Raw genomic sequence first — 16245 nt, 5'->3', positions numbered from 1 at the left:
TCCTTCAAAAAATCATTTCACTAGATTGGAGGGCATGTAAAAATTATCTGTCAACAACTTGTCACTTTGATCACATAAAAAAGAAAGTTACTCTATGAAATCCTTTATTTGAAATGTTTAATTTTTAATTTTACCCAGAATCCTGTCTGCCATCCTTGGTTATGACACCAATCAAAAAATTTTTTACTTATACTGATCAAAAATAGAGATTATGATAACTTGACAGCCAAAGGCACCTACCTTTTAAAACTGATAAAAGTTCAAAAAGTTGATAAGTATGTTTGAAAAATGCACAATTTCTGCAATACATATCAACTTAGTGGAAGGAAATTCACTTTGCAGTTTGCATACTAGATATGCCAATATAAACTGCATTTGAAAGAAATAAGACCATGAGGGTTGGAAATGTCTGTTCCCAGTCCCTTCACTGTCAGGTGGGTCCATATGATAAGTTCTGGCCAATAAAGTGTGAGCAAATTTGATGTACATTATTTTCAGGTGGAGGAACGGTGATGCCTATGGTTAATTTCTTAGTCTTTCTTCCCAGCTCTTAGTCTTTCTTCCTAGCCTCCTGTTCCAGGTAGGGCAGGTGAAAGATGGCATAATCTCTGCCAGTACGGCACTATCTCTTGTGATTCCCTTGTATGTTGCTAACACCTTAGCAAACTGCCCCTTTATTAAACATTCCTTGAATTACACTAATTTAAGTATTCCATCGGCTTCTTGCTGGGCCCCTGAGTTATAGAATCAGACTACTGCCCAGAGGTTTATGTAGAAAAGAACACCCCTCTTTCCTCCAACTGGCTTATGATAAACATGTAACATCAAGAAGAAATAAACCTCATACATTAAGCCATTGAGATTTGGGGATTATTTGTCAAAGCTCCATAACCCTAAGCCAAACCTTAAAAATACACCTATCAGGGGCTTCCCTGGTGGCGCAGTGGTTGAGAGTCTGCCTGCTAATGCAGGGGACACGGGTTCGAGCCCTGGTCTGGGGGATCCCACATGCCGCGGAGCAACTGGGCCTGTGAGCCACAACTACTGAACCTGCGCGTCTGGAGCCTGTGCTCCGTAACAAGAGAGGCCGCGATAGCGAGAGGCCCGTGCACCGCGATGAAGAGTGGCCTCCGCTTGCCACAACTAGAGAAAGCCCTCGCACAGAAACGAAGACACAACACAGCAAAAATAAATAAATGAATAAACTCCTACCCCCAACATCTTTAAAAAAAAAAAAAATACACCTATCAGACTAGATAAGGATTCATCTGTACCTGTTTTTCTAAGAACTCCTGACAAGAGAAACTGGTAAGTGAGTGGACACAAAAGGAAAAAAAAGCCAAAAGGAGGTACAATTTTAGCATAGTGTTAGTCCGGTTTTTCAGGGGGATTCTGGAATGTGACACCTCAGATTTGGGAGCTTGGAGCTTGAATTTCATATTGAGTCAAGGAGCTTGAATTTCATATTGAACACTCACTGATCACTGATAAAACTTTTCTTACACCTGTGTACGTGGGCAAGCCGCCAAAGGTCATTTTCTGCGTAAGTGCTCAAAAACTAGTACAGGTAAAAGGAGCCTAAGGGGATTTGATACAGCATAAACAGTGTCCAACTAGAACAACTTTCAAAAGAGAACACGGTCTTATCAGTCAACATTAGTTATAGTCTGTACCTTATAATCAAAAGGAGAAAGAACAATGGTTATATTTATAAAGATTCAAGGAAATTAAAAATATATGATCTCAAAAGAAAAAAAATATGTAAATTAGTCTTGCAGTTTTCTGCTCTAAATTATATAATCTGGAAGGATATCTTGGTCAATTCACTTCTAACACTTTAGGTCACTTACCCCAAAATAGTGATGGAAAAACAGTATCAGGTACTATATATTCAAGAAACTTTATTATTTCTCTAAAGAAAAAATGATTGTGGGACTACTACATACCCACGGGGAATACAAGAACAAATATAACAAATTCTATTTCCTCAACCAGCATACATTCTAGTGAGGGAGACAGAAAAGTACAAACAAATAGAGTTATAATACATTATCGATGGTGAAAAATGTTATGAAGAAAGTATCAGCAAAGTAAGAGAAAGGCCATGAAAAGAGTTGGCTATTTTAAATAGTAAAGTCATGTTAGGTCTCTCTGATCAAATAACATCACCTAGGAACCTAAGCAAATTGAGGGAGTGAGCACTGAAAAAATCCGAGAGAACAGCATTCCAGGTAGAGCAAACCTCAAAATCAAGTTCCCAGAGCCTACAGTAGGTTTATTGTGTTCAAGGAACAATAAAGGCCAGTGTTCTGGTCATGGCTAATGGAGCGAGGAAGAGAATGTTGGAATATACAATTGGAGAGAACCAAGGCCAGACCATGTAGGCCCTTGCAGGCCAAGGTGAGGTTTACTTCTGTATATGTTTGTTATTGTTTTCTATTGTAAGCCACTAGAAGACTATAAACACAGGAGTTGCATTAACTGATTCTAGACATAAAGAGGTAACAAAAGCTGAACTTAATCTCCCACCGTAAACAACTAGAAAACTGTCTATTATATATGAAAAACCTGGCTCCACACACTGGACAATAGGTTGCACAGAACTGTGATCCCCAAAAGAAAGGAAAGGTAGTTGAAATTGTCCCAATTTGCTGCCTGGATGCAATGCCTTAGACTGTATTCACAGAGATGGGGAAGAACACAAACAAGAGCCTGGCAGTCTCAGCGAGTTCAGTCACTGGAGACCAGAGTTTAGGGAGGCTTATGAGACTGTAAGTAGCAGGGCAGAGCTCGGGAAAGGACCTATGCAGAAACACAGCTCCAGACATCTATTACATAAAGTTTTCCTTAAGTCTTTGCTGAAAACTTAGCTATATGTACATTAAGTAAAATTCCACAAGCCTTGGCCAAAACTACCAGCAAGCTGTAAGTTAAAAATTTGTAAAAGCTCACATAAGGCAGGGAGTTATTCAAAGTCTAACCATCCAGAGAGTAGAGTCCTTGGTGATCAGTCAGGCCATTTGGTGGAGACCTCAGGAGAATCGTATCTCAGAAATAGGGCTTACACATGCCTGGAAACACTCTAGGAAATCTTAAAAACAGGGTCAAGTTCATAAAATTTATCCAGAATAATCTAATTGTCAAAATTAACTGCCAAAACAGCAGCATAGCGTTCATAAGATCCAGCCTCCTATCAAAATATTTTATACATACCAAGAAGCAGTAAAGGTAACTAACTATAGCCAGGAATAAAATCATTCAACAGAAAAAGACACAGAAATGACTGACAAGGATGTTAAGTAGCTATTATAACTATGAGCAAGTATTCCATTAAAAACATCAAGCAAGAGAGAAATTAAAGATATTAAAAAATGGACTTCCATAGATTAGAACAACATCTGAAATTAAGATATCACTGGATGGGATTAACAGCAGATTAGATGTTGCAGAATATATCAGTGAACTTGAAAACACAGCAGTAGAATCAAACCAAATGAAAAAAGGAGGAAAAAAAAAAAGAAAGAATTTAAAAAGCCTCTATGACCTGTGAAATAAATTAAATAGTCTGACAGACATATGACTGATCTCCTAGAAGAAGCAGAGAGTCTAGGAAGACATCAAAAATATTCAAAAGGGCTTCCCTGGTGGCACAGTGGTTGAGAGTCCGCCTGCCGATGCAGGGGACACAGGTTTGTGCCCCGGTCCAGGAAGATCCCACATGCCGCGGAGCGGCTGGGCCCGTGAGCCATGGCCACTGAGCCTGCACGTCCGGAGCCTATGCTCCGCAACGGGAGAGGCCACAACAGTGAGAGGCCTGCGTACCACAAAAAAACAATAATAATAAATAAAAATAAATAAATAAAAAATACAGTGACTAAACAAGTTGCAAATTTGATAAAATATAAAAGCCCACAGATCTAAAAGTCTCAATGAACTTAAACAGGATAAACACACACACAAACACGCCAAGATATATCAAATTGCTGAAAATCACAAATAAAATCTCAAAAGCCACCAGAGTGGGGAAAATATGTATTATGTACAGAGGAATGACTATGTGAACAAATGAAGACTTTTTTTTCAAAAACTATGCAAACCTGGTGACCATGAATGGAATCTTTAAACAGCTGAAAAAAGAAAAAAAAAAAAAAGATGAAGACCCGTCCATCTAAAATTATTTATCCAGCAAAGAAATATCCTTTATAATGATTATGAACTCTAAGAGAATTTGCAGGGATGGGTAATGGAACTGTTCTATAATGGAACTTATTTCTCCCCGCCCCCCGCCACCACATGCCCAACACTCTTCACTTTTCTCTACCTGTTCTTTACCCCAACTGGCTGACCAGTTTGGACTTCCTTGACTTCTGACTTGCAATTAGGATCAGTCAATGAAAAACACAGGAAGGAAATTCAAGGGAGGGGAGAGGAAAGGATGGTTATTTCTCCAACTCTGTTTCTGTAAGTTCTCCGAGACAACATCTCTATCTCACTTTTTTAAATGTTTTAATCCATTCACCTACTGATGGACATTTGGGTTGTTTCCAGGTTTTGAATATTACAAATAAAACTGCATGAACATTCACATACACTTTCCTTTTTTTATATAGGACACACAGGTTTACTTCCTTAGGTAACTGATGAATAAATTATACAAATAACATTTGTATTTATTTATAAATATTATCACTTATAAATATTATCCTGTATAATTTATAAATATAAATAAAATGAATGGAATGATTATGTTAAGGGAGGTATATGTTAAAATTTTTAAGAAAGTTCCACATTTTTGTAGCATTTTACATTCCCACAGCACTGTATGAGCACTCTAGTTCCTCCATATACTACCACTAGATATGATCAGTATTTTTAATTTTAATCATTCTAATAGGTACGCAGTAATATTTCATTGTGGTTCTTATTTGTATTTCTTTAATGACTAATAATGTTGAACATCTTTTTATGTGCTTATCTTCTATCCATGTTTGTTATTTGATGAAATGTTTAATAAAATTATTACCCTATTTGTTACTTTTGTTGTCGTTTGTTTTGTTTTCCTCATTATTGGATATTGAAATGTCCTTTTTTTAAAATTTATAAATGTATTTATTTATTTTTGGCTGCGTTGGGTCTTCATTGCTGAGTGCGAGCTTTCTCTAGTTGCAGCGAGCGGGCTTCTCATTGCAGTGGCTTCTCTTGTTGCAGAGCACGGGCTCTAGGCAGGCAGGCTTCAGTAGTTGCGGCACGTGGGCTCAGTAGTTGTGGCTTGCGGACTCCAGGGCGCAGGCTCAGTAGTTGTGGCATACAGGCTTAGTGTGCCACAACTTCCGAAACTATGTTGAATAATAGTGGTGACAGTGGGCAAGCTTGTCTTGTTCCTGATCTTAGTGGAAATGGTTTCAGTTTTTCACCACTGAGAATGATGTTGGCTGTGGGTTTGTCATATATGGCCTTTATTTATTACACTGGGTATAACCCAATGATGTTGGCTGTGGGTTTGTCATATATGGCCTTTATCCCTCTATGCCTACTTTCTGGAGGGCTTTTATCATAAATGGTGTTGAATTTTGTCAAAAGTTTTTTCTGCATCTATTGAGATGATCATATGGTTTTTCTCCTTCAATTTGTTAATATGGTGTATCACATTGATTGATTTGCGTATATTGAAGAATCCTTGCATTCCTGGGATAAACCCCACTTGATCATAGTGTATGATCCTTTTAAAGTGCTGTTGGATTCTGATTCTAGCATTTTGTTGAGGATTTTTGCATCTATGTTCATCAGCGATATTGGGATGTAGTTTTCTTTCTTTGTGACATCTTTTTCTGGTTTCGGTATCGGTGATGGTGGCCTTGTAGAATGAGTTTGGGAGTGTTCCTCCCTCTGCTATACTTTGGAAGAGTTTGAGAAGGACAGGTGTTAGCTCTTCTCTAAATGTTTGATAGAATTCACCTGTGAAGCCATCTGGTCCTGGGCTTTTGTTTGTTGGAAGATTTTTAATCACAGTTTCAATTTCAGTGCTTCTGATTGGTCTGTTTGTATTTTCTATTTCTTCCTGGTTCAGTCTTGGAAGGTTGTGCTTTTCTAAGAATTTGTCCAATTCTTCCAGGCTGTCCATTTTATTGCCACAGAGTTGCTTGGAGTAATCTCTCATGATCCTTCATATTTCTACAGTATCAGTTGTTACTTCTCCTTTTTCATCTCTTATTCTATTGATTTGAGTCTTTTCCCTTTTTTCTTGATGAGCCTGGCTAATGGTTTATCAATTTTGTTTATCTTCTCAAAGAACCAGCTTTTAGTTTTATTGATCTTTGCTATGGTTTCATTCATTTCTTTTTCACTTATTTCTGATCTGACCTTTATGATTTCTTTCCTTCTGCTCACTTTGGGCTTTTTTCTGTTCTTCTTTCTCTAATTGCTTTAGGTGTAAGGTTAGGTTGTTTGAGATTTTTCTTGTTTCTTGAGGTAGGATTGTATTGCTATATACTTCTCTCTTAGAACTGCTTTTGCTGCATCCCATAGGTTTTGGGTCATCGTGTTTTCATGCCATTTGTTTCTAGGTATTTTTTTATTTCCTCCTTAATTTCTTCAGTGATCGCCTGGTTATTTAGTAACATATTATTCAGCCTCCAGGTGTTTGTATTTTTTACAGTTTTTTTCCCTGTAACTGACATCTAGTCTCATAGCATTATGGTCAGAAAACATACTTAATACAAATTCAGTTTTCTTAAATTTACCAAGGCTTGATTTGTGATCCAAGATATAATCTATCCTGGAGAATGTTCCATGAGCACTTGAGAAGAAAGTGTATTCTGTTGTTTTGGGATGGAATGTCCTGTAAGTATCAATTAAGTCCATGTTGTTTAACGTGTCATTTAAAGCTTGTGTTTCTTTATCTTCATTCAGGATAATCTGTCCATTGGTGAAAGTGCGGTGTTAAAGTACCCTACTATGATTGTGTTACTGTCAACTTCCCCTTTTATGGCTGTTAGCATTTGTCTGATGTAGTGAGGTGCTCCTATGTTTGATGCACAGGTATTTACAATTGCTATACCTTCTTCATGGATTGATCCCTTGATCATTATGTAGTGTCCTTCTTTGTCTCTTGTAATAGTCTTTATTTTAAAGTATGTTTTGTCTGATATGAGAATTGCTACTCCAGCTTTCTTTTGATTTCCATTTACATGGAATATCATTTTCCATCCCCTCACTTTCAGTCTGCATGTGTCGCTAGGTCTGAAGTGGGTCTCTTGTAGACAGCATATATATGGGTCTTGTTTTTGCATCCATTCAGCCAGCCTTTGTCTTTTGGTTGGAGCATTTAATCCATTTACATTTAAGGTAATTATCGATATGTGTGTTCCTATTTCCATTTTCTTAATTGTTTTGGGTTTGTTTTTGTAGGTCTTTTCCTTCTCTTGTGTATCCTGCCTACAGAAGTTCCTTCAGCACTTGCAGTAAAGCTGGTTTGGTCGTGGTGAATTCTTTTATCTTTTGCTTCTTTGTAAAAGTTATAATTTCTCCGCCAAATCTGAATGAGATCTTTGTTGGGTAGAGTAATCTTGGTTGTAGGCTTTTCCCTTTCATCACTTTAAATATGTCCTGCCACATCCTTCTGGCTTGCAGAGTTTCTGCTGAAAGATCAGCTGTTAACCTTATGGGGATTCCCTTGTATGTTATTTGTTGTTTTTCCCTTCCTGCTTTTAATATGTTTTCTTTGTATTTAATTTTTATAGTTTGATTAATATGTGTCTTGGCGTGTTTCTCCTTGGATTTATCCTGTATGGGACTCTCTGTGTTTCCTGGACTTGGTTAACTATTTCGTTTCCCATATTAGGGAAGTTTTCAACTATAATCTCTTCAAATATTTTTTCAGTCCCTTTCTTTTTCTGTTCTTCTTTTAGGACCCCTATAATTCGAATGTTGGTGCATTTAATGTGTGTTTAATGTTGTCCTAGAGGTCTTTAAGACTGTCCTCGATTCTTTTCATTCTTTTGTCTATATTCTGCTCTGCAGTAGTTATTTCCACTATTTTATCTTCCAGGTCACTTATCCATTCTTCTGCCTCAGTTATTCTACTATTGATCCCTTCTAGAGAATTTTTAATTTCATTTATTGTGTTGTTCATCAGTTTGTTTGCTCTTTAGTTCTTCTAGGTCCTTGTTAAACGTTTCTTGTATTTTCTCCATTCTATTTCCAAGATTTTGGATCATCTTTACTATCATTCCTCTGAATTCTTTATCAGGTAAACTACCTATTTCCTCTTTATTTGTTTGGTCTGGTGGGTTTTTACTTTGCTCCTTCATCTGCTGTGTATTTCTCTGTCTTCTCACTTTGCTTAACTTACTGTGTTTGGGGTCTCCTTTTCGCAGGCTACAGGTTCTTATTTCCTGTTGTTTTCGGTGTCTGCCCCCAGTGGGTAAGGTTGATTCAGTGGGTCATGTAGGCTTCCTGGTGGAGGGGACTGGTGCCTGTGTTCTGGTGGTGGAGACCGGATTTTGTCTTTCTGGTGGGTAGGACCACATCCAGTGGTGTATTTTGGGATGTCTGTGAAGTTATTATGATTTTAGTCAGCCTCTCCGCTAATGGGTGAGGTTGTGTTCCTGTCTTGCTAGTTGTTTGGCATGGGGTGTTCAGCACTGGAGCTTGCTGGTCGTTGGGTGGAGGTGCATCTTAGCGTTGAGACGGAGATCTCTGGGAGAGCTCTCACCGACTGATATTACGTGGGGCTGGGAGGTCTCTGGTGGACCAATGTCCTGAACTCGGCTCTCCCACCTCAGAGGCTCAGGCTTGACACCCAGCCGGAGCACAAAGACCCTGTGAGCCACACAGCCAGGTCCAGGTACGTGGGGAGTTTCTTGCCTTTTGGGAAGTCTGAGGTCTTCTGCCTGCCAGCATTCAGTAGGTGTTCTGTAGGAGTTGTTCCACATGTAGATGTATTTTTGATGTATCTGTGGGCAGGAAGGTGATCTTCATGTCTTCCTCCTCCGCTATCTTTAAGGTCCTCCTGAGCTTGCCAAACTTAATCCTAACCCAAAAGTTATGTTCTTCCCTCTGCTTTTAATGTCCTTCCCCAAGGGCATAAGTGGTCCCTTGTACTGTATTCAGATCCCTGCTTACATATCACCATGTCATGAGAATAACTGTCATGTGGGCAACAGGGGATGGAAGGGGGAGAGTAAGATTAGATTCAGAGAACTTTCTTACCTCTAAACCACTCTGCAGATTTATTTGCTTTTAAGAACATATCACTATATTATATTATTGTTCATTAAATTTTCAGTATCCTCTAACAAGAAACTACATCTGTCTTGCCCTCTACTGTATCAGCTACCCATAGAATCATGCCCAGGATATAGTGGGTACTAACAAGTAGATGTGGGATACAGACTGCCAACAAACACATGAAAGGATGCTCAACATCATTAATCATTAGAGAAATGCAAATCAAAACTACAATGAGATATCATCTCACACCGGTCAGAATGGCCATCATCAACAAATCTAGAAACAACAAATGCTGGAGAGGGTGTGGAGAAAAGGGAACCCTCTTGTACTGTTGGTGGGAATGTAAATTGATACAGCCACTATGGAGAACAGTATGGAGGTTCCTTAAAAAACTAAAAATAGAACTACCATACGACCCAGCAATCCCACTACTGGGCATATACCTTGAGAAAACCATAATTCAAAAAGAGTCATGTACCAAAATGTTCATTGCAGCTCTATTTACAATAGGCAGGACATGGAAGCAACCTAAGTGTCCATCAACAGATGAATGGATAAAGAAGATGTGGCACATATATACAATGGAATATTACTCAGCCATAAAAAGAAACAAAATTGAGTTATCTGTAGTGAGGTGGATGGACCTAGAGTCTGTCATTCAGAGTGAAGTAAGTCAGAAAGAGAAAAACAAATACTGTATGCTAACACATATATATGGAATCTAAGGGAAGAAAAAGGTCATGAAGAACCTAGGGGTAAGACGGGAATAAAGACACAGACCTAATAGAGCACGGACTTGAGGATATGGGGAGGGGGAAGGGTAAGCTGTGACAAAGTGAGAGAGTGGCATGGACATATATACACTACCAAATGTAAAATAGATAGCTAGTGGGAAGTAGCCGCATAGCACAGGGAGATCAGCTAGGTGGTTTGCAACCACCAAGAGGGGTGGGATAGGGAGGGTGGGAGGGAGGGAGATGCAAGAGGGAAGAGATATGGGAACATATGTATATGTATAACTGATTCACTTTGTTATAAAGCAGAAACTAACACACCATTGTAAAGCAATTATACTCCAATAAAGATGTTAAAAAAAAACAAAAAAACACAAATAGATGTGGGAAAGGAAGATATATAGAAGAAAAGGACTTTCAAAACTAGGTTTCAAAAATGCCTTTAAAAACCTTTCTCTCATTTTTTGGCCTTAGGTCATTTGCATTCTGTTTTGAATATGCATAAATTAGTTTCCTTACTGGAAGTTAAAATGTTACTTAGTTTGCTCTTTGGGAAATAATAAAGTGAGTTGAAATTGAGATGGCATTTGATCATTATTCCCTCTCTTGAGTTCTTCTAGGGAGATGTATACACAAAGGATGAAGCAAGGCAGAGTAAAACTTTATTACTGGTTGACATTCTGTCCCCACAGCCCTGTGAAGAACACTTGTGATATAGACTGGAACAATTAGAGAAATCATTTTTTAATCTGCTTGGAAGGCCTATGCAAACCAGAATAAAGAAAACCAAAAGGCTGGGCTTTGCTCATTTCCACCCCAAAGAACAGACACAATTATCAAGTCTACATTGCAGAGAAAGAGAAGGACTGGACAAGAGTACAACTGCAATGGTTGGTTAGAACCGCTTCTTTTTTAAGTGTGTTTTATTTTTTATCACCATCACAGACCATGGTTACTATCCCCTTGTTTAGCTGTCTTCTTGAAAGGAAGAAACCATTTTTTAAGAGCAAGGGAAATTGCCTTCTGCCCCTCCCTCCCCCCCAAAACCAGAGATTTTTAGGCTTTCTCCCTATTGGAGCAAATGGGACAACTAATAAGGACCTACTTTATGGCACAGGGAATTCTACTCAGTGCTCTATAATGACCTATATGGGAAAAGACACTAAAAAGAGTGGATATATGAATAATATATATATATACATATGACTGATTCACTTTGTTGTACACCTGAAACTAATACAATACTGTAAATCAACTATACTCCAATAAAATTTTTTTTAAAATTGCATCTCAATAAAACTGTTTTTTTTTTTAAAGCCTTTAAACTGTGAAAAGATAATAGATTGGTGAGCTATTACCAAGGTTAACAATCTCATGCATCTCTATTTCTTTGCATGATAAACGTTTAAGACAGACAAGGATGTGGGAGTGGGGTGGGGCAGAGTGGGGGGGAATGACTGGAACTTCTCCCAGAGAAGTAAGGCAACAGCTTTATTCAGTGTTTCCTTTAATTACAAAATCACAAAAGGACATAAACACAGAAAGTAAAAGATGATTAGTAGCATGGGCCCAAGCTCCTCCCTCATGTAAAGAGGCTCTTCCTAGTATCTTTGAATAAAATGAGAAACTGAGTATGCAAACAATGGCCAGACCATATGTGACAATAGAACTTTGACCTACAATCTCTACAGCTATCATTCCCGAAGGCCAAAACACCACCTCTTCACAATCAACCCAGAATGGCTAGAAATTAAGTTCCAACTTCCCTATTTTTGCCTCTGCTTTCAACACAGGACCAACCAGAGAAAGCCAAATATTCTTTCTAAATCAATCACATAATCTGCCTCATTTCTAGTTAGCCCACCTTCAGCTTCCCCATGCCAACAACTTCCAAAGAACACCTAAAGTCTTCCCTGTTTTTCATTATACAGCTCTCCCACATCCCTGCCTGATTTTTTTTCTTTTTTTCTATATATTTATTTTAACATCTTTATTGGAGTATAATTGCTTTACAATGGTATGTTAGTTTCTGCTGTATAACAAAGTGAATCAGCTACACCTATACATATATCCCCATATCCCCTCCCTCTTGCATCTCCCTCCCACCCTCCCTACCCCACCCCTCTAGGTGGTCACAAAGCACCCAGCTGATCTCCCTGTGCTATGCGGCTGCTTCCCACTAGCTATCTATTTTACATTTGGTAGTGTATATATGTCCATGCCACTCTCTCACTTCGTCCCAGTTTACCCTTCCCCCTCCTCGTGGCCTCAAGTCCATTCTTTATGTCTGCGTCTTTATTCCTGTCCTGCCCTTAGGTTCTTCAGAGACATTTTCTTTTTTGTACATTGAGTCTCTGCCAAACTCAAGCAATGGCAATTGACTCCCTCACTATAGTAAGCTCTGAAGAGTTTCCAATTGGGTTTTCTTCCTTTATTTCCACAACGTAAGACAGGCATAACCTTTATCCCCATGTACAATGAAAGGTGATAAATCTCTATAACAGTATTTTATTTTCTACAGTATTTTTTACCTTGCTGATAAGGATCGGTACCTTGAAAATCCTTTAGACTTTCATGAACTCCCTCGAACCATAATAAACTTAAAATCAAAATAATAAATAAAATAAAAGTTCATATTATTATTAATAAATATCAAGAGGAGAGAGCTCTATTGCTTTGGTAGGTTTCCTGATTTTTTTTTTTCCTGTTTGGTAGGATTTTATCACCCCAAGATGAAATCAGAGGGAATAATGGAAAGGCTGATACAGGAGATTCTCCCGTGCTCTTTCCCCTGTGACCACTACCAGCTTCTTAATGAGCAAGATTCTATAAAAGGTTCAGGAAAGAAAAAAAAAATCTGCATTCCTTTGAACACTCTCCCTCTTATCTCCTACATCAACAGCTCCACAATCTCTCACCCCTTTGTAAATACCCTCCAAATTCCCAATTTTTCTGTCATATCAGGAATGAATGTGTAGATGCTCAGTTGCTTTCTAAGTGATGGCAGGACAAAGGTGCCACTTCAGATCCTGTGAGAAGAACAATTTTAAGATAATCAAACTTTCTGCATGGGTAAAATGAGCCTTCTCTTAGTATAGAGCTAGAAACCATGCTAAATGCTTTATTTATATCATCTAATTTAATCCTCACAACAGTCAAGCTGGGTAGTTATGGCTTCTTCATTAAAATGTGGATAAGGGACTTCCCTCATGGTCCAGCAGTTAGGATCCGCACTCCCAATGTGGGGGCAGGGGGCCCAGGTTCGATTCCTGGTCAGGGAACTAGATCCTGCATGCCACAACTAAGAGACTGCATGCCACAGCTAAAGGATCCCGCATGCCACAACCAAAGATCCTGCATGCTGCAACTAAAGACCCGGTGCAGCCAAATGAATGAATAAATAAATATATTTTTTTAAATGTGGATAACACTGAAAATGGGACAGGTTTGGTAACTTCCTATCTATGAGATCATGAGACAGCAGACTTGCTGATATTTCAAACCATGTCTCCCTGACCCCAAAGACTGTTCTTAGTCAATACTTACTCAGTCCTAAGCATATGGAAAATATTCTTGGAAAGGAGCATATTTTAGAGACATATGCAACACGGTAACACAACATTTTTCCACATTTCAGCTCATTAAAACAAAAAAAAATCTCTTCCAGGGTAGCTAGGGCATTGTTGAAGACACAGACCTAGTAACTGGGCTTCAATTTTGTTTTACCATATTCTATCTCTTCTGATTCAACAGAAAATTAAGTCAATGTGATTTTTTCATTAAAGCATACTGTAACATGGATTGGAAAGGAAAAAAAAATACTGTTTCAAGTGACTTGAAAAGTCAAGGACCAGCTTTCTTAGCTTAGATTTCCTGGGGGCGGGGGGAAGAGCCTGAGGCAAAGCTTCAGGTAAAATAGGGTCTGGATTATAACCCCAGGCTGGCAAGAATAAGGGGGAAATGCAGTCAGTTGAGGAAGAGGTAAAGCAAGACAAAGTGGTCCCTTACTGACTTAACCATGTCAGGATAACTTTTCAGCTGTGTGTGGAATCATACTGTGCCTCACAGTCTACTGGGAAAAGTAAAAGAAGAATGTATCTTTCAGCTGTTTCCCATCTTCTGCAACTTGTCTGTCCCAGTATCCCCCCCAGGGAATTAACATTCCCAAACTTTTGGGCTTGGCAACCTGACCCCCCAGGGTTGCCTCTGGGGAATCCATTTTCCAAGCCCCATTGTTTAGTTCTTCATCTGAAACCAGGAGTGAAGGTAGTATCTATTGCCTTCATAGCTACAGTTGCAGTAGATATAGGAGTTACAGCCCTCGCAGCTTCCACTCTGGAAAGGTCCAATGATGGTCAACCGATACCTGGCCCCTCTACTGGGGCTGCTGAGACAGCTGGTGGTCTCAATAAACAAGGAGACTAATGGGATAAGTGCCTAATGTTCAGGTAGTGAATATGTATGTGTGTTATATGTGGGTGTACACACATGAACACCCAGGGCGGGGTGGGGAGGGGTGGGCAGAGGGAGCTAAGAGAATCGGAGAAGGTATATAAACTGAGTCCCATAGAGCCACTCCTTCAAATCTGCATTCAACATTCCTGATGCTTCTCTATTGCCTAATGAGCAACGCATGTGAATTGAGTTTTGTCATTTTCAAAACAATACACAAATTGTAGAATATATTTTAATGAAACATACCAAAGTAATCCATCCTACAGACTTTACTCACCTATTTATTTAATAAATCCCAACAATTCACTCAGCATTCATTTATTATTAGGTTGTACTCTAGGAATTGGAGTTACAGCAGGGAATAGACAAAAATTTCTGTCCTGGTAGAGCTTAAACTATTAAGATAACTATTAAGATAGTGTCAGCTGGTGATAAATCTTATGAAGAAAATCAGATAGTGCAATGTGCAGAAAGGGGAGGGATAGAGTTAATTTAGGTTGGTTTTAACTGAATACCTAATGACAAGAAGGAGACAGCTAAGCTAAATTGAGGGTATGGGGGGATAAGAAGTTTTTGAGGGAAAACAAAGTGCAAAGATCCAACAGTGAGAATAAACCTGGTATGTTTAAAGAGAAAAATGGAAGGCCCTTTTTCCCATCCTTCTTTGCTAGTAGAGCTATGGAGTTCAAGTTCACATGGAAAATGACAACTGTGCTTTTTCCATGTAAGAATAAGGAACATTCTTTCCCAAGAATGTTACTGGGGGACGAAGGGAGCAGGTGTTGTAGTGGAAAGTAATCCTTTATTTCCTCTAAAGGATGGCTGTGATATAAATGCAAGAGAAATTTCAAAAACTTATTTGTGGCTCCTAGAAGATAAATTATAGTAGGGTAAACGTTGATCAGCCATGAGGTGCGTCCAATTTTTTACCTCATGGGTTTTAGTGCATAAAAATTGATGCTTTCATGAAAAAGGGAAAATGTCCTTGGCCATATGAACAAATTTCTGACACAAAATTGTCCTTGTATCTAAAGGGTAAAACTTTGAAGCTTAAGTCTTGCTCAGTATTTAAGCCAAAGGCTAACCTGACTGCATTTCTTTTAACATAAGTTTTAAATTCAAAAGACAAATACAAATCAAATACATCCATAGACAAATGCATACAAGTTACTTTATCTGCCCCCCACCAAAAAAAAAAAACTTTGTGTCTTATTTTGCAAGGTGTTCACTGATCCTCAAGTAAACCCTAGAAGGAAAGATAAAGGCGGAGAAAGGAGAAATGCAGCTGCCTTGACTCACCTCTCCACAAGTTTACAGATGCTTATATAAACCAGTACTATATAATTACATTCTGTTTATCAAACTGACATTTCATTACAGTGGTAATACCAAGTGCTGGCAAAGATGAGGTTTATTTATTTTTTAAACATCTTTATTGGAGTATAATTGCTTTACAATGGTGTGTTAGTTTCTGCTGTATAACAGTGAATCAGCTATACGTATACATATATCCTCATATCCCCTCCCTCTTGCGTCTCCCTCCCACCCTCCTTATCCCACCCCTCTAGGGAGACACAAAGCACCTAGCTGATCTCCCTGTGCTATGCGGCTGCTTCCCACTAGCTATCTATTTTACATTTGGTAGTGTATATATGTCAGTGCTACTCTCTCACTTCGTCCCAGCTTACCCTTCCCCCCCACCCCATGGCCTCAAGTCCATTCTCTATGTCTGCGTCTTTATTCCTGTCCTGCCCCTAGGCTCTTCAGGACCTTTTTTTTTTTTTTTTAAGATTCCATATATATGTGTTAGCATACAGTATTTGAT

Source organism: Delphinus delphis, chromosome 20 (genome assembly GCF_949987515.2).
Source record: "Delphinus delphis chromosome 20, mDelDel1.2, whole genome shotgun sequence".
In the NCBI taxonomy this organism is placed as follows: domain Eukaryota; kingdom Metazoa; phylum Chordata; class Mammalia; order Artiodactyla; family Delphinidae; genus Delphinus; species Delphinus delphis.
This window is presented reverse-complemented; position numbering follows the sequence as displayed.